This window comes from Schistocerca cancellata, chromosome 6 (genome assembly GCF_023864275.1).
Source record: "Schistocerca cancellata isolate TAMUIC-IGC-003103 chromosome 6, iqSchCanc2.1, whole genome shotgun sequence".
NCBI lineage: Eukaryota > Metazoa > Arthropoda > Insecta > Orthoptera > Acrididae > Schistocerca > Schistocerca cancellata.
The window spans coordinates 288,680,130-288,707,020 of record NC_064631.1 but is presented as its reverse complement, the minus strand read 5'-3'; positions in this window follow the sequence as shown (position 1 = coordinate 288,707,020).

The window sequence follows — 26,891 nt, the reverse complement described above, 5'->3', positions numbered from 1 at the left end:
CTTGTATTTCTAGACTCTTTACAGCCATGTCTGCAGCCCGAAGGCGTTCCTTGTCTAAAGCAAGCATCGCTCGTACCATGTTAGAACCTATCTTCATTCCCATATTTCTAAATACCTTGCACCTTACAATGTTGCCATCATTGAAAGTCGCAACAGAATCATACACACCAAAGTGGAGTGTTTCTATTCCAACAAATACAGTCTTGGGGATTCTCGACCATATAACACTATTTACACTTTCATTGGGGTTTTTAGTTTTTCCGTGAATACACTTTTTCAACAGTTCAGGTGCTGCTAAGTCTCTGAAAATAGGTTTTATCACCTCCATTATTGCATGAGGCAGACTATGCTTATGAGTGTACACTTCACCAATTAGCAATCCTTTGTTATATTTACACCAACTGTCTTCTTCTTTGGGACACAAGCTATGTTGGGGATTTTCATCGGTTGAAGAAGTATGAAAAAAAAAGAGCCCAAACAGCCTTCTTCATTTCGTTGACACTTTGTGTATTTTGCCTAATAGCCATTCCATAATAGTTCTGTATTTTGTCAATTACACTGTCAGTTAACCTTCCCTTCCCATCCAACCCTTTACCATCACTGAGTTTTTGTTTTTTGTACGAAGCTTTCAGTAGCCGAAGTCTTGTTCCCATTCGCTTCTGTACGTGTCCAATACACTCAAATTTCTGCACTACAACATCATCACCATAGGGCTTCAGTCCTTGAACATGTTTGAAACTTTTAGAATCACCGTCACCAAGGTAATTAACATATCGCACTTTATCACACGCCTCAGAACGCTGGAATATACTGGCAACACCAGCCACTTCCATTCCTCCACTACTGCCACTATAGTTAGCTTTGCAATTATTTTCATGTGTACCTTTATATTTTTGTGGACATCTACAATACTTTGATATTACTGCTACATCTAAAACTTTCCCTGTATACATACTGGTGGCAGATACTACACCATGAAGAGATGTTTGTCCCCGTTTATGCCAGGTACCATCGAACGCTGCAGTCAAATGTCTGTTACCATTATTTTCCATTACTGCCTCTTCCACAGCGTTCTTCATAGATTCTATACAGACATCTTCTACTTTAGATCCTATTAATTTATTATAGGTCGTAAACTTGGTTGGGGGATTTGGAAGATTCATGATGCCACAGAAAATTGCACCTGCAGTAGCACCCTTACCGACTGAACGCAAGGAATAAACAAATCTAATGTTGTGTTCGTAGATTTTGCTACCATTTTCTTCAAAAATGGTTCAAATGGCTTTGAGCACTATGGGACTCAACTGCTGAGGTCATTAGTCCCCTAGAACTTAGAACTAGTTAAACCTAACTAACCTAAGGACATCACAAACATCCATGCCCGAGGCAGGATTCGAACCTGCGACCGTAGCGGTCTTGCGGTTCCAGACTGCAGCGCCTTTAACCGCACGGCCACTTCGGCCGGCACCATTTTCTTCAGTTGCAGTTACTGCAACACTGTTCCAAAAGGTGGTCATGTATGAACACTTATCACATTTCAGTTGTATTTCACTAGCAAGTCCTACGTGCTTTATTATGGAGAGTTCCAGACCAACTTCACTACAATGAATACATCTTACACAGTTTGAAAAAATTCCTTTGAGAATCGACATATCAAATATTTCATTCACATCCGATTCGCGCATAAAACATTCATAGTTTTCACTCATTGAACCAAGCTTCTTCTGTGAAGTATTTTCTTTCCCACTTTGACTGCTATGGGCAGGTGTACTTGAGAGGTTAGGTTCACTCACTTGGTTATTGTCTTTATTGTTTACAGTAATAACACATACCTTTGGCTTTCCAACATTTCTCCTTTTCTTAAAAGCCTTCAGAGGATTTCTAATAACTTTACTTTTACTCATTATTATACTTCAACAAAACAGAGACTCAAGAAACAGAATTAATTACGAATATTTTCGAGATAACGACAGAGTAAATAAACATGAAACAATCGACAATCACACCAGCGATATATATTGAACCATCACAGATTAGCCACAACACATACTTTATCTCACATCACTAAAATGTACCTGATGAACACGGACGTTAATAATAACACCATTTGACAGCAGTTTAACAGCGCCACAGTGGGTCACGCTCATGTAGAACATATTTCAAAAAAAATTTAAAAATAGTTGTAGTCTTCGGAATTGAATAAATTATATATCTATTAAAAGGTAATAGTCTGCAGATTCAGAAAACGCAAAAAAGTAAAAATTGAACTTTTCATGATTTTGAGCCTTTCCGGAGCCCCTTAATAACTGGTAACCTTCTTTAATTAGCATGTTATGTGCCGCCAATAGACTATATTCAGGGCGTGGTAAGCTGGCCGCCGGCCGCCAGGCACTGATCGTTAAAAGTCGTCACCATTCGGGTAACTTCGTATTGAGCGTTCCCTGTTTCTGATTTCTCTCATCCCCAGCGAACCCAAAATTGTGACATCGTAACTACCTGACGAAGAGTTCTTGTATCGCCTGTGAGAGGGGCAGATGATTAATTGATGAATCAAAGTAACTGTACTTATATTTAAATGCATTATGCAATTTCGGACACAATCACAAATGTTTACTAATTGTTTTCATGACAATTTTCTTCTACTCATTGCGTTATATTAAAATAGCCTTAATTTTTCTCATATTCTTTACTACAAATAAGTACCGTGTTTGAAGACAACCGTCTCTGCAATGTACAGTCACGAATCCATGTTCCTTCGCCGGTAGGTGCTACAGTCTGGAACCGCGCAACCGCTACGGTCGCAGGTTCGAATCCTGCCTCGGGCATGGATGTATGTGAGGTTCTTACGTTGGTTAGGTTTATGTAGTTCTAAGTTCTAGGGGACTGATGACCTCAGAAGTTAAGTCCCACAGTGCTCAGAGCCATTTGAACCAACCATGTTCTTTCCGCGTCAAAATTCACTTCATAGCGGCTGATCGGTAGAACTCGCGCAGGCCCTTGAATTTTCAGTAATTGAAGACGAAGAATAAAACATTCCCCTTCTCACACCCTCTTAACACCGCAGTGGCCGCATTACCTACCCCTATGACCGTCATGTAAGTGGCCAACTTTACTTAACTCATTGACGAATTCACCAATATCGATTAAAACTAAGCACATCTTAAAATGTTACTGTCTCTGTAAGTATTTTTATTTTTTATTGAGCAGGAAAACTGCACTCTTAAAGAGCTCTTAATGCGTTGATTGTTTATGATTCGTCTGTTAGTTTCTAGACCATATTATTATAAAATAGGCTGAGAACCGCTGGCCGCACCAATACTTCATTCGGGCCGCATGCGGTCTCCGGGCGCAGTTTGACGACGACTGCTATAAATAATCGAGCTTCCACTTATAAAACAACTTGAAGCGCCCAAGTACTTTACAAATGAGTTAATGTGTCAAATATTTGACGTTAAGCATGTAAGCGAGAAAAAGTTTACGAAAGGTTCTAAATTATGCTTAAAGTTTGTTGTAAGTCATTCAGTGCTCTCATTATGAGACACTGCTTGAATATAAACTGGGTTATTTGCGCTCCATTTGAAGCAAAAGCTAGATTTTCAAGCATCTCAATGTTTATGATGTCATGTTTCCTGAACTATGCGTCGTACATCAATATAATTCTGTTAGTACATTAAGTGATGTACGTAGATACTGTGTACAAAGTGTGTTGCGTACAGAGCTATTAGTAAAAAAGTAATGGATTCAAGCGCCATGCCTAATGTTGAAGTTTTAGTGCTTGGTTCAAATGCCTCTGAGCACTATGGCACTATGGGACTTAGCTTCTTAGGTCATCAGTCCCCTAGAACTTAGAACTACTTAAACCTAACTAACCTAAGGACATCACACACATGCATGCCCGATGTAGGATTCGAACCTGCGACCGTAGCGGTCAGGCGGTTCCAGACTGTAGCGCCTAGAACCGCTCGGCCATCCCGCCCGGCTTTACTGCTTGAACAGAGAAAAGATAGCAAGCGATAAACGTTTTTCTTTCATCACTGTGTGAGGGGTATTCGGAAGCAAAAGTTCCGTATAGTTTTGCAATTATCTGTAAAGTTTGATGCAAGTCGCTGAATGCTCTCATTCTAAAATACTGGATGAATAAAGTCCGTGTATTTGAGTCTGTAAGTTGCGCTGCCTTACGACAAACACGCGGTTTCTACCAGTAATACTTATCTTAAAGGATTAAAATGTTAACATTAGATCTTTCCTCTCAATGAGTAGATTATAACAGCACTTTAAAATTTTAAATTCGATAAATAACTACAAGAAATATTGAAAATCAAACTTTTGTTGCTCCTATACTGCAAGTGGTACTGGGTTTCGGGATTCCGTTTTGGTAATATACACTGAGTAGTACCATTCAAGGTATCCGCCCTTGGTAGTTGAGTGGTCTTTCGAGAAGACGACCCAGTCTTACACCAACGTCCGGAGAACGAGTCAATAGGTGGCTCTCTTGCTCTATCGAACGTCGGGTCGTGAGCATGTTTCTTTTGTATTTGTACTATCCGCAATGTCTTCATGTCTTTCGTTTGGACATTTTCAATTTTATTCATTTCCTTACTTAATTAATTTTCTAATTAGCCACTATTTGTCAACATTAGGGCATTGTAGACACTATTTATGCGGTAGTATAACAAAATGTATGTCAGCAACGGCTGTAAGTGTGACATTGAAAAAAAAATTAAAAAATGAGTAGCGTTGAAGTCTCAGTCTGAGCTTCAAACCACCTTTACCCCATTTTTTTCTTACTTAAATAAAAAATAAAAAAGTCGGTAGAGCATAAAAAAAGTGGTTAGCGCGACGGAATGTCATACCAAACGGCCCGTGTTCGATTTCCGGCTGGGTCGGAGATTTTCTCCGCTCAGAGACCGGGTGTTGTGTTATCCTTATCATCACCATTACATCCCCATCGACACGCAAGTGGCCGAAGTGGCGTCAACTCGAAAGACTTGCACCAGGCGACCGGTCTACTCGACGGGAGGCTCTAGCCACACGGCATTTCCATTATACCATTCAAGTTTCACACTTTCGAAACCAAGAAATTGCCTTAAATTTGGGTCAAAGTGCCTACAAACTTCCTCTGTAACGGTGCGAAAGGGTGCCGCCCTGCGACGTCACACTCGGGCTCGGCTACGCTTCGAAGAGCAGGGGTTTGACAAAGGCGAAAAAAAGGCGAAAGCTCAGAACTCAACGTGAGGTGTAAGATGTGTAAACGACATTACATTGACCACAAATTTCTTCACAATTCAGTCCAACGTCACCGTGGACGGGTCGCACGACGGGAACGCCGCCACACTACATCTCAACCCTTTCGTTGACGAACCTCGATGAACGTCAGAACCACGACGCCCAGCGTTGAAATCACGCGTTTTTCTTATGAGTGGACGAGGTAAACATTTCAGACACACCACCGCACAGAATCGATACGAAAAGATCTCAGGAGGTGGCATAAAGGGCGTCAGTAAAACCACCCCTTCCCTTGAGGCGTTGATTCCCAAACATTTGGTTGTCGAAAACGACAGTTCGCAGTGCGATAAGCAGCAGAACTATGTTCTTGACAACCTTTGACAATTCTCGAGGTATGAATTAAAAAACGCCTTCAGTCACAATCTCTCGCGTTTTATTCAGTACACGATGCATTTCGGACACTGTGGGTCCATCTTCAGGTGTAATTCGTCTTAATACATGATTTATTTGAATGAGATGAAATGCATATTGTTGTCATGAAAAGGTTTGATGTTAGGTCAGATGCGGAAAATATGTGTGAAATAGTGGAAAATATGAATAATGTAAACTTACTAAATAATCCAAGAAAACCATTTTTAATTTAGTAACAGCAGAACGATGGAGGAAAAAACTTACGCTGTTACTAAAATGTTAAAAACGCTTTTCTTGGATTATTTGGTAAGTTTACACTATTCACCTTTTCCACTATTTCACACGTTTTTCCGCGTCTGACTTTCGAAGTTCGTAAGTTCCAGCGATTCAGCTCCGACGACAAAGTGAAAGAATTTCATAATTTTCTGAACAGCATGGTGGCGAGCTGGTCTGACATGGGCATACAAAAACTGCCACAACGTCTAAAAAAATGCATCGACAGAAATGGTGATTATGTAGAAAAATAGCTAAATGTTCAAGCTGTAAACTGATGTAAACCATTGTAGATATAAACAGGTCTATGTACTTATAAAAAAATAGGAGACCTTACTTTTGGGATTACCCTCGTGCATTAACCTGTAATCTTGCAATGTTCATCACTTATGTACGTTAACTAGACAAATGTATCCAAAATTTCATTACTCTACATTAATAATGTTTTGACGCTGTAATTTCGTTTTCCGTCTCAATGTAGTACAATGACAGTTACATGCGCCTTGTTGAGGAAACATTCGCTGTGGATCAACATTACCTATAAACTCGATCTTGAGTTGGTGAGGTGTTACGACTTTAGTGTTGGTCGCAGTTGTAGCTTCTTAAAGTTGTACTTACTGTACATTTCTTGCGGTGCATTTCTTGACCATAACCAACACAGTCGTTATCAACGGCACTGCTGCCGCTGTCACTACTGCCCACAAACGTATCTTATTCTTGAGAAAATTCCAATAGTTCTGGATCACCGAAGTCGAAATGTTATTCTTCCAGCATCCTCAGTAATTTTTCAACAGTAAAACTAGTCGTTTCTCGATGTGTACTTTCGGTTGACGATAGTGGATCCATTGAGTCATTACCACCACAACCCCCCCCCCCCCCACTACTACTACTACTACTACTACTACTACTACTACTACTATCACTACTACGATATCTACACTCCGCAAGCCACCTGACGGTTTGTGACGGAGGGTACTTCTGGAACCACTAACTGATACCCCCTTCCCTGTTCCATTCGCGAATGGCGCATGGGAATTGTCGGTAAATCTCGATATTAAATTTCTCGAATGTTTCCGTTCTGGTTATTTAGCAAGACTTATGTGGGAGGTAGACAAGCTCTGTGTTTTCCACTTTTTGGGAGGACCAAATCGAGGGAAAATCTAAAACAAAAAAGACGCGTCACTAAGGAATTGTCGGGCCTTACGGCAGGCGACAGTCAGATTTGTGTCCAACCGCTGCCTGGAGCGACTCCAGACAAGTCTTCGGTGGTCATAGGGACAGTTGGAAGGGGGACTCATCACTGAAGACAGTTCAACTCCAGTGAGATTCCAGGCCGAATGTACCCCATACCACTGCAAGCGGGCTTGTTGGTGTACAGAGGTCAATGGTAGTTGGCACAAGGAGCACCGTTGTCTCAGCCCCCTTTCTATGAGTTGCCTTTTTAATGGTCGTTGAGGTAACTGAAGCATCAACAGCATTTCACATCGATGATGATGATGATGATGGAGTCCGGGGCTCTGAGTGCCTCCCTGACTGTTGCTCGGTCCTCTCGTTCTGTCGGCTCTCTAGGTCAATCGCTTCCATCTTGATGTTGGGTTCCGCCACGGTTGGCTATTGCCTGCCAACATCGTCTAATAGTGATGTCGCTCATATTCAAATGTCGAGCGATTCGCTGATTACTCCAACTGGCACATACAGGGCGTCCTAGGAGGAACGGTGAATATTCAGGGTCATGACAGGAACGATCATCCAAAGGAAACCGAGCGAAGTGGCGTAATGGTTAGCACACTGGACTCGCATTCGGGAGGACGACGGTTCAATCCCACGTCCGGCCATCCTGATTTAGATTTTCCGTGATTTCGCTTAATCGCTCCAGGCAAATAGCGGGATAGTTCCTTTGAAAGGGCACAGCCGACTTCCTTCCCTAATCCGATGAGGCCGATGACCTCGCTGTCTGGTCTCCTCCCACAAACAACCCTCCAAAGGAAATAGGTCTCATAAACATGCACTCTAAAATGCATACCTTAAGAGCTATGAGAACTTGTTCTGTAGAAGAGACATGTTTTACAGAAGATGAACAAATATTCATAGTTCTTAAGGTGTGAACTTTAGAGTCCGTGTTTATTGGATATTTTTTCTTGTTTTGGTCCGTACTACCACCCCTCAAACTATGGGAAGCAAAGAGCTTGCAGTAGGATGGCATTTTCTCACACTATCGAAGATGAAGAAATGATAATAGCTCTTAAGGTATGCCTTTTAAAGGCCGTGTTTACTATATCTTTTGCTTTGGATGACCATTCCTGGGACACCCTGTATGTATTCAATCGTGAACAGCTCTATGAACGATTATATAAAAACTTTGGACATTCGAACATGGGCGTCCGCAGAAATGTATCCAAGAGGGGGCAAGATTCCAAACGTGCTATTTTTTATGCAATGGGTTGTCTGACTATGAGAACGGTTCGTGCCCCAGTAAATAAATCTGGCAGGAAGTACACCAATCTCTCTGTAATTAAACGTTTTATACTTATTCAGTCCATATTTTTTTGAAGGCGGATTACTGTTATAACTTAAAGGTAAACATATTTCAATAATATATACGAAGTATACATTTTTAATTTATTAATATGGGTATGCAGCTAGGAAACTTTCGGAAACAACTATCAAACAGGTCGGTAGAATCAACTATTAAAAGCCTAGGAGCGAACGAAAATAGTGCTTGTCTCCCTGGTTAACAATGTTTTGTATAGCCGTAGCAACTGGACTTCGGAACTCAAAACTTTATTGCTGTGTTGCATCTCAAGTAGTTTAAGAACCATACACTTTAAGAACTATATAGGTCAAGACGCCTTTTCGACCATTATATGTCATCCTTTTTTCCCTCTCTTTCAGTGGGGAAATTGGCATTTCCTTTCGATCTGGGTCCACCTTTGAAGTATAGATGAATAACCTACAGTATAGCTTGACCGTGCTCTTCACACTCTACATTGTACTATGTAAAACTGAATGAAGCCTCGGCAAGTCTTGACGGGTCAAATGCAAACCTGCTGTTGAGATTAAGGAGTCCAACAGACGAAAGGGTTGTTCCTTTGGGAACCGGGGCGCGTGTCGCGCTGGTACACCGCAGCCCTGTTTGTGCTGTGCTGGGTGTTGCAGACTGTCCCTTTCTGCAGATTCTTAATGACAATGTTCCGTAAAGGTTCAGATCCCAAAGGATTGAAAAACCACATCGAAACCGCCTCCACGACAAGAAAACGGTACAGTTTCCCCTGAGCAACATGACATCCAAACAATGTAGTGTTTACTAAAGCTACAGAGTTTCCCCCTGTGCTCGGCAACGCTAAATCTGCGGTTGAGCAGAAACAGAGACAATAAGTGAAAAGCTGATAATAATAAGAGAAGTCTACCACAGATTCCAAGGGGGGGGGGGGGGGGAGAGGAGGAGAGGAGATGCTTCCCCCTCTCTTCCTTGTGGATGCCTATGCCTTCGAACAACTGTGTCGTGTCGTGTAAGTTAACAGTCACCCGCACCGGAGTGGTACCGGGAGACTTGAGCACGTACGTACTTCATACCTTGGTGCGAAAGTACAGTATAAGAGAAAGTGTACGTCAAATAAGAATTTTCACAAGTGGCTGACCATTCCATTCGTTATCGCGTCGTAGAAACTACACTGATACGTGACACGACGGTTAAGCGCGCCCTCGTGGACAGTCTGTACCTAGCACGGCGAGAAACGCTATCTGCAGAACTGTATCTATCGACAGTTAAGGTTACTCTGGGGCCGGATTAGGAACAGCACAGCGTACATTTTGCGTATATTTTCTGGTCTAAACAGGAAAATGCTTTTATCAGTCTCCTGCGAGCGATTCTACAGTCTGTCGTTTCACCACTCACGTGGGTGTTAATTAATTGCAGGAACGCATTCTGTTGGTGGAACGGGAGAACGCGGCCAAGTCTGTAGTGGTAGACTTTTTGTGTATTATCCATATCTGCCTCCATCGGCTAACTTCTTGAGCTTTATTGCTTTGAAATGAAATGTGATTCAGTCTTCTTGGTCACAGATATGTCGTGTGCAACTTAAATGTCTTTCTCAATAAATAACTACGGAAATAATTTCTGCAGCAGTTACATGAAATGCTTGTGTAATCATCTCACATGGTTGATTTCGTCGCCGTTGTTGCCAAACAAATGATGGATAACTGTAAGCAGAGTGGTTTCACTGTCTTCCTATTTATATACTAACTCGTTAACGAAACATCTGTTCAAGTCATCTTAACGTTAAAATTCGCAAATAAACGGAAATGTTTAGAACAAGATCACTCATTAAGAATGATTGAGAAAAAAGATGAATTCCTTACTGAACTGAATGTTCCTTATGTCATCAAATAGTTATAGCACAATTAAAATACAATGAAGTTCATTCACCTAAGTATACGGAAAAAATTATCTCTTTACGTAAAATTTGCCATCTCAGGGACTAAATATTCTTGTCCTTTTATCTCACAGTTAACAGTGGTCTTGTATGCTTGCATAAGTTTATTCTCACTGTGTGTTTATAGCTAAATGTTAAAATTTTTAACGACAACGATATAATATGGAAATGAATGGTTGCAATATTAACTACAATGACACCACGCCACAGCATAGTTTGCCAAAAGGGGTACATAGACGTTACAGGCACCGGTCAATACCGTTCATCGTCGTAATGAGTGTTCGCATAAAACCATCCATATTTCTGCCGAGCTGTTTACAAATTTGAAGGTTAAAAAAATATTGTCAGGTAGCGGGGTAACGACCTGGCAGGACGCTTACTTACTGTACCACGTGGCGAGAATGAATGTGGTCGTAGTGGGTCACCAGCTGTGGTGGCACACTTACCTGTAACAAAAAGAGACACAAATCAGTCGCTACGTTTTTATAAAAAAAGTACCTTTGAGGTTGTTATGAAGGAATTCCTCATAGGTAGAAAGAAGAATATCATAAAAAACACACATATAAAGGAACTCAAGAGGACAAGAATGAAATGAATGTATCACCGAGGAAAAAATCAGCGAAGATCGAGTGATATCAAATCGTATCAGTACAACTGTTCAGATATGCAGAACCTGCAACGTAATTAATATGTCCTGACAACTGTAAATTCGTGCTAGAGGAAGAATCCGTAACCAAGTTTTCTGCTAATTTCTAGTAGTCGCCTTATAATTAGATGGGATGTAAGTTTTATTCCCTAACTCGATAGTGAGTAGATTTTCGACGTTGTATACCGTTGTCTTTATCATCCAGTGACCACCAGGGTCATACCATTGGAATACACACTGCCTCTGTTAGTTCAAATGTGTGTGAAATCTTATGGCACTTAACTGCTAAGGTCATCAGTCCCTAAGCTTACACACTACTTAACCTAAATTATCCTAAGGACAAACAACCACACCCATGCCCGAGGGAGGACTCGAACCTCCGCCGGGATGAGCCGCACAGTCTCTGTTAGTTAACCCTTCGAATTTGTAGCTGTTAAAAAATGTAGTTTTCTGAATCCAAGAAGATATTATAGGCGTCTAAAACTCGTTCATACGACAAAAGTAGTTGAATTTATACACATCTTATCCACGTACACAGTCTCAAGTTGTTTGAGATTCAACTCCTAGAGCCACGACATTGCACTTACGCGCCTTCAGAACCACAAGCCTGCAACCCGTTAAGCATCAATCTTGGGACTTCCCAATAATTGAAGTATAAGTTAATAATGATCGTGCCTTACACAACGTTGGTCTCCGCTGTCTACAGAGGCGTAATGTATGAGCATGCGAATAGGTGCACAACAAAGAGATTACTACAAATCGTCATCAGATCTGATCAAGGGATCGAGAGTACTTACATGGAATTAACAAACACATAATTTCGATTACGCAAGATCCGCCGAAAGCGACTATAATGACAGCAGCGCTGGTATCTTTGTGTTTGGATTATTCTGAGAGTTGCAAGGAAACTGGACGTTAATGGAAAAAAGTGATATTGATGAGGAGATGGGCTGGTACACAACTTTTAAGTTAATGAGGAGACAGACCACGTAGAGAAGCGGGTGATGTGTAAAGGGCACGATGATGAAACTCTGTCTCAAAGTGAGCGGAAAAATGATAAAATATAATCTAGATAAAAGACAGCACTATGGACACACACGATCACAGAACCCGTGGCAGCAGTTGTCCCAGAAAATGTTCTATAGGCATTTCACTACTGAGATTTGATGAAGGGCTATATAAGACACATTTTCACCGTACTGGCGTACTGGTATGCAAAAGTAATTTTGCAGCAATGAAGACATACATAAATCACGTCAAGGTTTGGTACAAAAAAATTGTCTCGAAAACTCAATGAATCCGTAAATATTATGATGAGGCTGAATTAACGTCTACAGTTTGTATTTGGGTACTGCTATTTACAAGGTGCAAGATAAATCAGAAATTAATAAGGTCCGCGGACAACTGCATGCTATACTGCTTGAACGGCTTGGGTGTATGTAACACTGAGCATCTGAACTGGGCAGAATATACTGCAGCAATGTGCAAGAAGACTACCAATTAGCTCTATGCCACCAAAATGTTTCACTACAAATTTCCACGTGATGTGAATTGTAAACACCGGCAATCACTCGTTTTAGCGAACCTCCACTATCGTAATGTAATTCAGCAAGACTCGGGTAATGGACACTCTAGATGGTTAGAAACTAAGCATGAATGCTTGTGCGCGTTACATCTGCGACAATCGTCGATATGACCATATGAGTGGTTGCGGCCAGGTACGTTACATATCTACCACAGGCTATGTTTACTTCACCGGCTTCTCAGTGAGCAAGCACCCCGGCACCTCGCTTCATACATTAAATGCCTGTCAGCTCATTATAGTCGAAACACAAGGTCCCACTTAGTATCCCTGCTGTGCCCATTCATAGAACAAACACATTCGCAAACTCCTTTGCCTTTGCTGCAGCACTCCACTGGTACAAACGGGCTGCACTCTGCTTGCACTTAAGTGCCCTGTTGCATTTAAGAAAAAGCTGAATCACTTCCTTCTGTCGTTCTCATTACGCTGTCCCCTAAAATTAACGTACATGGGCAACTTTCACTCTGTCAAATAGTGTAGCCGATACTTGCATCTTCTCCCACTTTCTTTCCCGTTTCCTTTCTCTTTGGGTCACACCAAATTCTTTTCCCTTATATTCATTGACTGTATGTTATATCATGTTCCTCTTTCTCTGCCTCTTGCACCCTTTTCTCTTAGGCCCATTGCTGCTAGCGCTCGTAATTAAAACCTAGCTTTCCGTAATTTCTGTTTATCGTTGCAAAGGGTCCGGCAGAATGAATAGTAGAATATGAAAAGTACCGAACCTGGAACCAAACTGCCAAATTTATTGAAACAGACATTGGAAATAACAAAAAAAATATTGTAGATACATGACCTTGTCGGCTGGAGAGCGATCAATCAATCCAATGTAAAGGAAGCTTCAGTGTGAAGTTTTTTATTGCCTTCATCGCGTGTACGTACACAGGATTACTAGTTTCGAAAAGACTAAGCTTCCATCTTCAGATCCACAGATCACGGAATCATGCAATGCGATACACCATACGTTTGTTTTCATACTATGGAAACGAACTCATAACAAAAAAGAGAGTAGAAATTAAGAAGTTACAGCTGTGTATTCGCATGAACAACATTAAAAATTACAGTTGTGTCTTGTCATGTTCTATTCTATTTTTATTGTGAGTTCGTAACCTGTACACTGTAGATCTGAAGATGGGAGCTTAGTCCTGTGTGCATACACGCGATCAAGGGAATAAAGAACTTCATACCAGAAGCTTTCTTTACATTAATCAAAAATATATGCCATTACATATCAATATAACACCGTACAGATGATCGGCTTCATTTTCCGTGCATTCCTCAAGGAGACAAACGAAAACTTCAATCAGTCGAATCAGCATGTTCAGTGAGACCTCGTACACAGCATTAAAATACTTTCCTTGAGTTCAACCACGGCACACAATACCGTATACTTGACTACTGAAGTATCCCAAAAGAGGAGCTAAGGAGAAAGTCAGGAAGCGTGAGCGAAGGTTCGTTGGGCAGCTGTATCCTGTTCGTTTGGTTTCTGCACTACCAGCGTTTTGTATGAGTCGACGTGCAGGTTATCACATATGATGCGCCATAGGGAACGATATGAAATTGTTACTGCCAATGCATGTCTGTTGGGAGAAAGGCGAAGAATTCGCATGAGCGCTTGACGCGCCTCGTTCACCCACTCCGCGTTCCGCTGCGTCCTTCTTCACCCTGGACCTGTCTGTTTTTGAACAAGATACAGCAGCGCAGTAGTGCACACACCGTACTATCTTCCCATGGCTCGGGACCATCACGTCGTTTCAAATCGCAATGGCGACGATATGTCTTGACTATGAATGCTCGATACTCTAAACTACAGAAGGATGTAACTGCAAACGGCAATCCTTCCTCAATGGTTCAAATGGTTCAAATGGCTCTGAGCACTAAGGGACTCAACTTCTGAGGTCATCAGTCCCCTAGAACTTAGAACTACTTAAACCTAACTAACCTAAGGACATCACACACATCCATGCCCGAGGCAGGATTCGAACCTGCGACCGTAGCGTAGGGCGCACATACACTCATGCTAATAAATTAAGGATAATGCTGATACATTGAAACAACGTTCTGGTGGTCTGTTTGCGGGTTTAATTCACCTCGGGGTATGACCATGCGGTGCATATGACCTGCGGCCGTCGCACGGTGGCGCTGGCAGCAGTCCATATACGCAGAGGTGTGTTGGTGCATGTCAGAGTACGGTGCAGCGAGTAAGTGTGCAGCCGGTTTCAGGCATGCTAATGGTGACTGTGTGTTGAAAATGGCTCAAAGAACACATATTGACGACGTTATGAGGGGTAGAATACTAGGGCGAGTGGAGGCCGGTCAAACACAGCAGGTCGTAGCACGGTTCCTCCGTGTGCCACAAAGTGTGATCTCGCGATTATGGCAACGATTCCAGCAGACAGGAAACGTGTCCAGGCGCTACAGTACGGGTCGTCCACAGTGTAAAACACCACAAGAACACCGATATCTCACCATCAGTACCCGCAGACGGCCTGGGAGTACTGCAGGTAGCCTTGCTCGGGACGTTACCGCAGCCAATGGAACAGCTGTCTCCAGACACGCAGTCTACAGACGGCTGAACGTACAAGGGTTTTTCGCCCGGAGACCTGCAAGGTGCATTCCACTGACGCCTGGTCACAGGAGAGCCCGTAGAGCCTGGTGTCAAGAACACAGTACATGGTCATTGGAACAGTAGTCCCAGGTTATGTTCACGGACAAGTCCAGGTATGAAATTAGAATTATATTAATACCTTCAGCTGCTAACGGGCGTTGATATATATCAACGGGGACAGGTGAAGATGTGTGCCTCAACCGGGACTCGAACCCGGGATCTCCTGCTTACATGGCAGACTCTCTATCCATCTGAGCCACCGAGGGCACAGAGGATAGTGCGACTGCAGGGACTATCTCACGCACGCCTCCCGCGAGACCCACATTCTCACCTTGTATGTCCACACACTACATTCGTAGTGTCCCACCCCAACACACTCATTACTCGTCGAAGACATTCTTACCAAGTCCCGTAAGAGTTCGGGGAATATGTGTGCGTCCGCGCGGAAGAAGGAGGTCATTGCCAGTGTTGCCAGAACTATACTTATGTGGATATGGTGTCTGTTCTTTCGGATATGTCCGAAAGAACAAACACCATATCCATTTAAGTCCAGGTATAGTCTGAACAGTGATTCTCGCCGGGTTTTTATGGCATGAACCAGGAACCAGAAACCAACCCCTTACTTTCCTCGAAAGGGACCTGTATGGAGGTCGTGGTTTGATGGCGTGGGGTGGGGTGGGATTATGATTGGTGCACGTACACCCATGCATGTCTTTGACAGAGGAACTGTAACAGGTCAGGTGTATCGGGACGTCATTTTGCATCAGTATGTCCGCCTTTTCAGGGGTGCAGTGGGCCCCATATTCCTCCTGATGGATGATAACGCACGGGCTCACCGAGCTGCCATCGTGGAGAAGTACCTTGAAACTGAAGATATCAGGCGAATGGAGTGGCCTGCCTGTTCTCCAGACCTAAACCCCATCGGCCACGTCTGGGATGCTCTCGGTCGACGTATAGCTGCACATTTTCAAACCCCTACGACACTTCAGGAGCTCTGACTGGCACTGGTGCAAGAATGGGAGGCTATAGCCCAGCAGCTGCTCGACCACCTGATCCAGAGTATGCCAACCCGTTATGCGGCCTGTGTACGTGTGCATGGTGATCATATCCCGTACTGATGTCGGGGTAGATGCGCAGGAAACAGTGGCGTTTTGTAGCATGTGTGTTTCGGGACGTTTTCTGAACTTATCACCAATACTGTGGACCATCAGATCTGTGTCCTGCGTGTTCCCTATGTGCCGATGCTATTAGCGCCAGTTTTGTGTAGTGCCACGTTGTGTGGCACCACTTTCTGCAATCATCCTTAATTTATGAGTATGAGTGTACGTACGTATCATACGTATTTCTCGCAGGTGCAAGAGCGATGATGTATTACGTGATTCAAATCTAACTATTCATTCTGCCGGACCATGTTCTTATCAAGCATAAATATAAAAGTGTGTATGTGTGTGTGTGTGTTTTATCAGTACTACTGTAATTTTTAATGTCTAAATTTAGTATAACATGTTTATTGTGATATGTGTAACGTAAAATACTCCCTTAGTCACAAAAGTTCCGACAGGCTTTTTATTTCTGAGTTTGCAGTACTAAAAAGGAGCAAATGGTTTTATGTTACCTTGTATGTGTTCTTGAAATGACCTTTGCCATGTTTCTGTGCACACTCACTAGATGTGGTTAGCAGCACACTGTGTTCTTCGCGCATTAGTTACGGTGACACAATAGATGCTGAGTGTGAGCAAGGAGTGAACATCAAGTTCTGCGTTAAGCTCGGGAAAAACTCTAGTGACACGTGGACAGTGATTAAGCGAGCACATGCAGACGAGACACTTTAAATAAGTCTTGTTTGCGAGTGGCACACAAGGTTTCGTGCAGGCAGAGATTGAGTGTAAGACGATTCCAAAGGTGGTCACCCGTCTAAAGCACACACCGATGCAAACGTCGTCTGTGGAGCGCGTAAGGCGGTTATTGCAATAAGACCGACATGTAATTGTGCGCGCAATATCAGAAGAACTTAATTTGAATTGTGATGTGTCTACATCTACGTCTACGTGATTCCTCTGCTATTCACAATAAAGTGACTGGCGTAGGGTTCAATGAAACATCTTCAAACTTTATCTCTACCGTTCCTCTCTCGAACGGCACGCGAGAAAAACGAGGACTTAAATATTTCTGTGTGAGCCCTGATTTCTCTTATTTTATCGTGATGATCATTGCTTCCTATGTAGGTGGGTGCCAACAGAATGTTTTCGCAATCGGACGAGAAAACTGGTGTTTGAAATTTTATGAGAAGATCCTGTCGCAACGATAAACGCCTTTATTTTATGATTGCCACTCCAATTCACGTATCATCTCTGTGACACTATCTTCCCTATTTCACGATAATACAAAACGAGCTGCTCTTCTTTGTACTTTCTCGATGTCATCCCTCACTCCCACCTGACGCGGATTCCACACTGCACAGCAATAATCCAGAATAGGGCGGCCAAGCGTGGCGTAAGCAGTCTCTTTAGTAAACCTGTTGCACCTTCTAAGTGTTCTGCCAATGAATCGCAGTCTTTGGTTTGCTCTACCCACAATATTATCTACGTGATCGTTGCAATTTAGGTTATTTGTAATTGTAATCCCTAAGTATTTAGATGAATTTACAGTCTTCAGATTTGTGTTCTTACCGCGTAATCTAAATTTAGCTGATTTCTTTTAGTACTCATGTGAAAAACTTCACATTTTTCTCTATTGAAGGTCAACTGCCACTTATCGCACCATACAGATATCTTATTTAAATCATTTGTGACTTTAAAAGACGGTAAATGACAGCATCCTCTGCAAATAATCTAAGACGGCTACTCAGATTGTGTCCTATATCGTTAATATAGATCAGTAACAATAGAGGGCCTATAACACTTCCTTTGGGGAACGCCGGATATTACTTCTATTTTACTCGACGACTTTCCGTCTATTACTACGAACTGTGACCTTTCTGAGAGTAAATCACGAATCCAGTCGCACAACGGAGGCGATACTCCGTAGACACGCAGTTGGTTAGAAGACGCTTGTGAGGAACGGTGTCGAAAGCCTTCTGTAAATCTAAAAATATGGAATCAATTTGACATCCCCTGTCGATAGCACTTATTACTTCATGAGTATAAAGAACTAGTTGTGTTTCAGAAGAACGATATTTTCTGAATCCGTGCTGACTATACGTCAATAAATCTTTTTCTTCGAGGTACTCCATAATGTTCGAGTACAGTATATGTTCCAAAACCCTACTGCAAATCGATGTTAGTGATATAGGCCTGTAATTCAGCGTGTCGTAAGATTTTACGCGAAGATTTAAGGAAACGTGAACTCAATGCATAGCTCGTCCCTCAAATACTACGAGACGAACAGAAAGAGAAAAGACGAACAACTTCTGCTGAACTACTGGAGAGGCCAGACGCGATCTCACACTTCTGTCAAAGATTATTGCTGGGTATGAAAGTAGATCGGATTACTAATGATGAGGTAGCGAATCGAAGCAGATTAAAGTGGATATAGAATGTTATGCTGAGATGAAGTGTCTTGCATACGAGAGACTAGGCTGCGGCGCTGCATCCAGTCAGTCTTTGGACTGAAGAGAACAACAAAACACGTCTGACTTTCACGTGTGATTCTTTCGAGTTGCAGTAAAACGTGACGGGTGACGAAGCGCGTCGTTAAGTTGCAACGTAGAACGGCGGGGAGAGTAACGGAGCCTGCTTACTTCAGCAGAGTTCTGCTCCGGCTGAGCGTAGCGCCACCGCCGGTGTGGGAAGTGGTGCCACACGACTGCAGAAAAAAGAAGGAATTCCCACGGTGTTTGCCTCAGCAGAGCTTTTGCAATACCTCCTTTGTAACGAGATATCATCTACACCCGTGCTAAGAATCTATATCGCAGTAAAGTTGGTATCACCCAGAATATTTTTCTTTATCATTAGTTACCGTTTCTACAGATGGCTTTGAGATCTACCTACGTTTATTTTCTGCTCAATTAGTACATAATTCCACAACTCTCGGGGATGTACTTATCGTAGCTAAACATTACAAGCCTACATTGTTCCAAAACAAAACAGAAACGATCGTGGGCTACTGTACGTACAGAAAGTAATGTTTTAGTGTTAATACAAACAAATATACTTAAGTTATAAAGGGATGTTTCGTTTGTTTCCTGTCGAATTGTTACTTAATAACTGTAATGCGCCGCGTTTAATTCCTTTGCTCAGGCAGAAGTTGACGACTCAAATATCGAAACTGAAACCGTCGCAGAACAGCGAGAGTGACTTATCTTATATCTGAACCAAGTTTCGTTTCGTGAAAAGTCAGATTATAATGAACAGAAAGCCTTGCGTTTGAAGCAATAGATTACCTGTAAATCTAGTGCTTACAATCTTAGATTGGCAAAAGAGTGTTTAATTCAACAGAGTTATATCACAACCCGAATCATAGCAATATACGAGGGGCGTTTGAAAAGTCTGTGCAAAAATAAAAACTACTTACCTGTTTGGCGTAAACCTTTTTTATTTTTCGACTTAGTCTTCTTTTAGACTTATACACTTCGTCCAACGCTGTTCTAATTTCTTGATCCCTTCCGAATAGTAGGAATTGTCCAAGTCTGCAAAATAGCTATTAGTTGCTGCAGTCACCTCCTCGTTTGAATGAAATCTTTGTTCCATCAGCCATTTCTTCAAATTGAGGAACAAATAGTAGTCCGAGGGAGCCAAGTCTGGAGAATAGGGGGGGATGTGAAACGAGTAAGAATTCTATTTCCATTAATTTTGCGACCACAACTGCTGAGGTGTGTGCTGGTGCATTGTCGGTCCAATCGCCGGCGTTTTTCTTGCAGCTCGGTTTTCAAACGGTCCAATAACGAATAATAATATACACCTGTAATAGTTTTACCCTTTCCCAGATAGTCGATGAGGATTATCCCTTGCGAATCCCAAAAGACAGTCGCCATAACCTTTTCAGCCGAAGGAATGGTCTTCGCCTATTTTTGGTGCAGATTCTCCCTTGGTAACCCATTGTTTAGATTGTTGTTTGGTCTCAGGAGTATAGTAATGTATCCATGTTTCATTCACAGTGACGAAACGACGCTTAAAGTCCTGCAGATTCTTCCTGAACAGATGCAAACCATCCTTGCAACACTTCACACGAAATCGGTTTTGATCAAGCGTGAGCAATCGTGGAACCCATCTTGCGGATAGCTTTCTCATGTCCAAATGTTTATGCAAAATATTATGTTCCCGTTCATTCGAGATGCCCACAGCACTAGCAATCTCATACACATTAAATCCTCTGTCATCCATCACCATATCATGGATTTTATCAATGATTTCTGGACTCGTAACCTGCACAGGGCGTCCAGAATGTTCAGCATCACTTGTGCCACTTGGAAAATTTTGAAATCACTTATAGACTGTTCTAATCGAAGATGCAGAGTCACCGTAATGTTTAGCAATCTTCTTTTTAGTCTCTTGAGACGTTTTGCCTTTCATAAAGTAATGTTTAATCAAATGGTTCAAAGGGCTCTGAGCGCTATGGGACTTAACTGCTGAGGTCATCAGTCCCCTAGAACTTAGAAGTTCTTAAACCTAACTAACCTAAGGACATCACACACATCCATGCCCGAGGCAGGATTCGAACCTGCGACCGTAGCGGTCACGCGGTTCCAGACTGTAGCGCCTAGAACCGCTCGGCCACTCCGGCCGGCAATGTTTAATCACCACACGAAATTTTTGTTCGTCCATTTTTTGACAATCACTCGACTTCCTTGATTCACACGAATGCCAAACACAAAGAAATAGATCAATATGGCTGAAACTTGGTGTGCGTTCTTTCCAAAGTTGCTACTAACTAAACATGACCTCGATACGCGCCGGTGGTGCCATCTCTCAGACTTCACACGAACTTTTCAAACGCCCCTCGTATTCTGTGAGCAGAGCTCCACAGCATCAAAGTATTTAAGCAGATTAAGACGCGTTTTCCGACTAGCACCAATTTTGAGCTGCGTGAACAGGATACGTTTTGAGTCGGCAGAGACGCAGAACTTAAATATGTCACGCGTTCGTGTTCTTGTAGAAAAAGAAACCGCATGCACAGTAACTATTCAGTCCACACGTGTTGTTTGAGAAGATTCGGAACGATATGTTTTGTGACTCTTGAAGCTTTCCCGGCAGGTATGTTGTAAATAGTCTTTACGGGTTTGCCGCAGAACCACGTTGTGCAAATTCCACAATATTTTCTCGGAGGAACTTACCGACATCTTCAGGTGGTTCAACCTTATTGGTAGCCAGGTACGACTGACGGTATGCGCACGTCGACGCCCCGTTTCTAGAACACGCCCGCGAAGAATGCGCAGGCGCGGAAATCACGCATGCGCAGTGATTTGCAGATGGTGCCGTACTCAAACGCCCTCTGCCGAAAATCGCAGAGCGGTTCTCCGGAGCGTGCGGTGTGGCCAGATGTTACTCATTAAAAAACCGCACTATACCAATGCTATGACGGGTGTGTTATCGAAAAATACATGCCTTCGTCAACCGGAAAATTTGGCAATTGCGGAACACTTTCTGAATACAGGACAGCGCATGATTTATGGAAAGACGGAAGTTTTATCCCCGCCACTATCTTTCTGGGACTGCGTCGTTAAGGAAGCAGAACATATCCATACAGCCGATAATCTCGTTCAACAGGGATTCGAGATTTCAATTGAGCACAGCTTGGAACCCTGAATTGGCAGCTATTAAATCACGAAATGAAAATCAAGATTTTTCAATAACAGACGCGTCATAACAATGGTCTAGTACGGATTTTTAATCAGTAACGTCTGGCCGCACTGTTAGTAAACACAGCGTACAGCGCACGTGCAGGAGAACTGCTCTGCGATTTCCGGCAGAGGGCGATTGAGAGTGGCACCAAATCACTGCGCATGCGTGATTTCCACGGCTGCGCATTCTTCGCGCGCGTTTTCTAGAAACGGGACGTCGACGTGCGGATACCGTCAGTCGTACCTAGCCACGAGCAAGGTTGAACAACCTGAAGATGTCGGACAGCTGCTCAGAGGAAATACTGTGGAATTTTGCACAAAGTGATCCGACGGCAAAGCCGTGAATACTGTTTACACGGTATGTTGTACTTACTAAAAACATTCAACAGCCAAGATCGCGTAAATATTTCTGTATTTAAAAACATCCGGTTTCGACAGACTTTGCTGTCATTTGTAAGAGGCCTGGCACAACTAAAATACACTCCTGGAAATTGAAATAAGAACACCGTGAATTCATTGTCCCAGGAAGGGGAAACTTTATTGACACATTCCTGGAGTCAGATACATCACATGATCACACTGACAGAACCACAAGCACATAGACACAGGCAAAAGAGCATGCACAATGTCGGCACTAGTACAGTGTATATCCACCTTTCGCAGCAATGCAGGCTGCTATTCTCCCATGGAGACGATCGTAGAGATGCTGGATGTAGTCCTGTGGAACGGCTTGCCATGCCATTTCCACCTGGTGCTTCAGTTGGACCAGCGTTCGTGCTGGACGTGCAGACCGCGTGAGACGACGCTTCATCCCGTCCCAAACATGCTCAATGGGGGGACAGATCCGGAGATCTTGCTGGCCAGGGTAGTTGACTTACACCTTCTAGAGCACGTTGGGTGGCACGGGATACATGCGGACGTGCATTGTCCTGTTGGAACAGCAAGTTCCCTTGCCGGTCTAGGAATGGTAGAATGATGGGTTCGACAACGGTTTGGATGTACCGTGCACTATTCAGTGTCCCCTCGACGATCACCAGTGGTGTACGGCCAGGAGATCGCTCCCCACACCATGATGCCGGCTGTTGGCCCTGTGTGCCTCGGTCGTATGCAGTCCTGATTGTGGCGCTCACCTGCACGGCGCCAAACACGCATACGACCATCATTGGCACCAAGGCAGAAGCGACTCCCATCGCTGAAGACGACACGTCTCCATTCGTCCCTCCATTCACGCCTGTCGCGACACCACTGGAGGCGGGCTGCACGATGTTGGGGCGTGAGCGGAAGACGGCCTAACGGTGTGCGGGACCGTAGCCCAGCTTCATGGAGACGGTTGCGAATGGTCCTCGCCGATACCCCAGGAGCAACAGTGTCCCTAATTTGCTGGGAAGTGGCGGTGCGGTCCCCTACGGCACTGCGTAGGATCCTACGGTCTTGGCGTGCATCCGTGCGTCGCTGCGGTCCGGTCCCAGGTCGACAGGCACGTGCACCTTCCGCCGACCACTGGCGACAACATCGATGTACTGTGGAGACCTCACGCCCCACGTGTTGAGCAATTCGGCGGTACGTCCACCCGGCCTCCCGCATGCCCACTATACGCCCTCGCTCAAAGTCCGTCAACTGCACATACGGTTCACGTCCACGCTGTCGCGGCATGCTACCAGTGTTAAAGACTGCGATGGAGCTCCGTATGCCACGGCAAACTGGCTGACACTGACGGCGGCGGTGCGCAAATGCTGCGCAGCTAGCGCCATTCGACGGCCAACACCGCGGTTCCTCGTGTGTCCGCTGTGCCGTGCGTGTGATCATTGCTTGGACAGCCCTCTCGCCGTGTCCGGAGCAAGTATGGTGGGTCTGACACACCGGTGTCAATGTGTTCTTTTTTCCATTTCCAGGAGTGTATTTAAAAACTAGAAGCACGTTGTACAAATGGCCATGTGCGTCGTTCACAGATGGTTGTTACGTCACAATACCACATTGCACGGGAGTACATCTGTTTACATAAGCGCCACATATTCCAAACGTTAGAATATGGCCGGCTTATGTAACACATGTACTACTATATGCCGTGTTTTTGTCGTAACAACCATCTGTGAACGGTTTACCTCGACATGGCCATTTCAACAAGCTGCTTTATGCTTCTAAATACACTCTTGCTCATAAATTAAGGATAATGCTGATACATTGAAACAACGCTCTGGTGGGCGGTTTGCGAGTTTAAATCACCTCGGGGTATCACCATGAGGTGCAATTGACCTGCGGTCGTCGCACGGTGGCGCTGGCAGCAGTCCACATACGCAGAGGTGTGTTGGTGCATGTCAGAGTACGGTGCAGCGAGTAAGTGTGCAGACGTTTTCAGACGCGCTAATGGTGACTACGTATTCAAAATGGCTCAAAGAACACATATTCATGTTGTTATGAGGGGAAGAATACTAGGGCGACTGGAGGCTGGTCAAACACAGCAGGTCGTAGCAGGGAACCTCCGTGTGCTACAAAGTGTGATCTCACGATTATGGCAACGATTCCAGCAGACAGGAAACGGGTCCAGGCGCTACAGTACGGGACGTTCACACTGTACATCAGCACAAGAAGACCGATATCTCACCATCAGTGCCCGCAGACGGCCACGGAGTGTTGCAGGTAGCCTTGCTCGGGATCTTACCACAGCCACTGGAACAGTTGTCTCCAGACACACAGTCTACAGATGACTGAACAGACGTGGTTTTTTCGCCCGGAGACCTGCAAGGTGCATTCCACTGATCCTTGGTCACAGGAGAGCCCGTAAAGCCTGGTGTTAAGAACACAGTACATGGCCATTGGAACAATGGTCCCAGGTTATGTTCACAGACGAGTCCAGGTATAGTCTGAAAAGTGATTCTCGCCGCGTTTTCATCTGGCGTGAACCAGGAACCACATACCAACCCCTGAATGTCCTTGAAAGGGAGCTGTATAGAGGTCGTGATTTGATGGAGTGGGGTGGGATTATGATTGGTGCACGTACACCCCTGCATGTCTTTGACAGAGGAACTGTAACAGGTCAGCTGTATCGGGACGTCATTTTTCACCAGTATGACCGCCTTTTCAGGGGTGCAGTGGGTCCCACCTTCCTCCTGATGGATGATAACGCAAGGCCCCACCGAGCTGCAATCGTGGAGGAGTACCTTGAAACAGAAGAAATCAGGCGAATGGAGTGGCCTGCCTGTTCTCCGGACCCAAGCCCCATCGAGCACGTCTGGATGCTCTCAGTCGATGTATCGCTGCACGTCTTTAAACCCCTACGACACTTCAGAAGTTCCGACAGGCACTGGTGCAAGAATGGGAGGTTGTACCCCAGCAGCTGCCCGACCATCTGATCCAGAGTACGCCAACCCGTTGCGCCCTGGGTACATGTGCATGGTGATCATATCCCATATTGATGTCGGTTTATACGCGCAGGAAACAGTGGCGTTTTGTAGCACATGTGTTTCGGGGAGGTTTTCTCAACTTATCACCAATACCGTGGACGTTTAGAATTGTTCTTAAATAAAGAAATATTTCTGCGATCTTGACTGTTTAATGATTTTAGCATGTTTGAGAAGAGTATTTGATCACAATGTTGTTACTTTAATCAGAGTGTAATATACTGGTACCATATAATACAGTGCAATATACTCTACAGTACTGATGGAGCGCATGGGTGGGAAGAGAATTCCTAGCTTTGCTGATAGCTGAACACGGACAACGAACAAGAGAATTATTTGCTCCATACTTACACGAAGCGCAGAACAATTCAGCAATACGTTTTTGACACTGCGTCAATAATTAACAGCTTATCTTCCTCAGTACTGAAATGCACTTGTAGCTTTTCAGCACACTAAGTAGCCATTTATCACATGAACTTTATCTGACTTACAGCAATTGCTTCACTAGCAATGCGTGCAACGCATTAGACTCCTCCAGAACTAGATGGCCGGTAACGCCTAGAGTAAAGCGTTGGCGCACTATGTATTGGTATTGGACTCTGTCGGAAAACACCATCACTATTTCGGCACGCCTCCTTTTTGCATTTGTATATTGAAAACATTTGAGGCCCTATTAGCTTCGTTGGGGTACACCCGATGTATTTTGATTTCTGGGGAACATTCGCCATCCACATGTCCGAAAGAACATGAAGATACCATCTACACACACACACACACACACACACACACACACACACACACACACACACACACACACACATATATATATATATATATATATATATATATATATATATATATAAAGGCTCACCGGCCATTTGACCATCTTATTCTGTGCGGATGCACAAACAGTGTTCGAACTCTTACGGGAATCGGCAAAAAGCCCCGAGTAATGAGTATAATGGGCAGGAGCACTATGAATATAGTGCGGGACAATAAGTTGGGAATGTGGGTCTCACGAGAGGCGTGCCAGAGATAACTCCATGCAGTCACGCTATTCATCTTTGTCCTCGGTGGCTCAGATGGATAGAGCGTCTGCCATGTAAGCAAGAGATACCGGGTTCGAGTCCCGGACGGGGCACACATTTTCAACTGTCTCCGTTGATTTATATCAACGCCTGTATGCATTTCATTGTAACTTCGCTGATTAGTGTGCGGTGATTCAGAACTGCACCCGCAGGAAGCGCACACCTGACGAGGTAGCTGCGAGCGCCGGAGAAATGAGGCGGAAGGCTTGAGGGGCAGTGCCCCCACTTTGAAGTGACATTGCTGGAGCGCACTGGAGTAGACCAGAGCGCCGTCTCGCTCCAGTTCCAGCTCGCCTCCAGCCCGCGGTCACCCTCCAGGCAGGGACAGCTGGACGGGTTGCACGCCCAGGGCGAACCCGCCACGGTTTTATATCGCTGCGTATTTCAGGCCAACTCACCAACAAAACCGTGTGTCAGTCGGTGCCAGCTAGTTTCTCACCAACGCAAT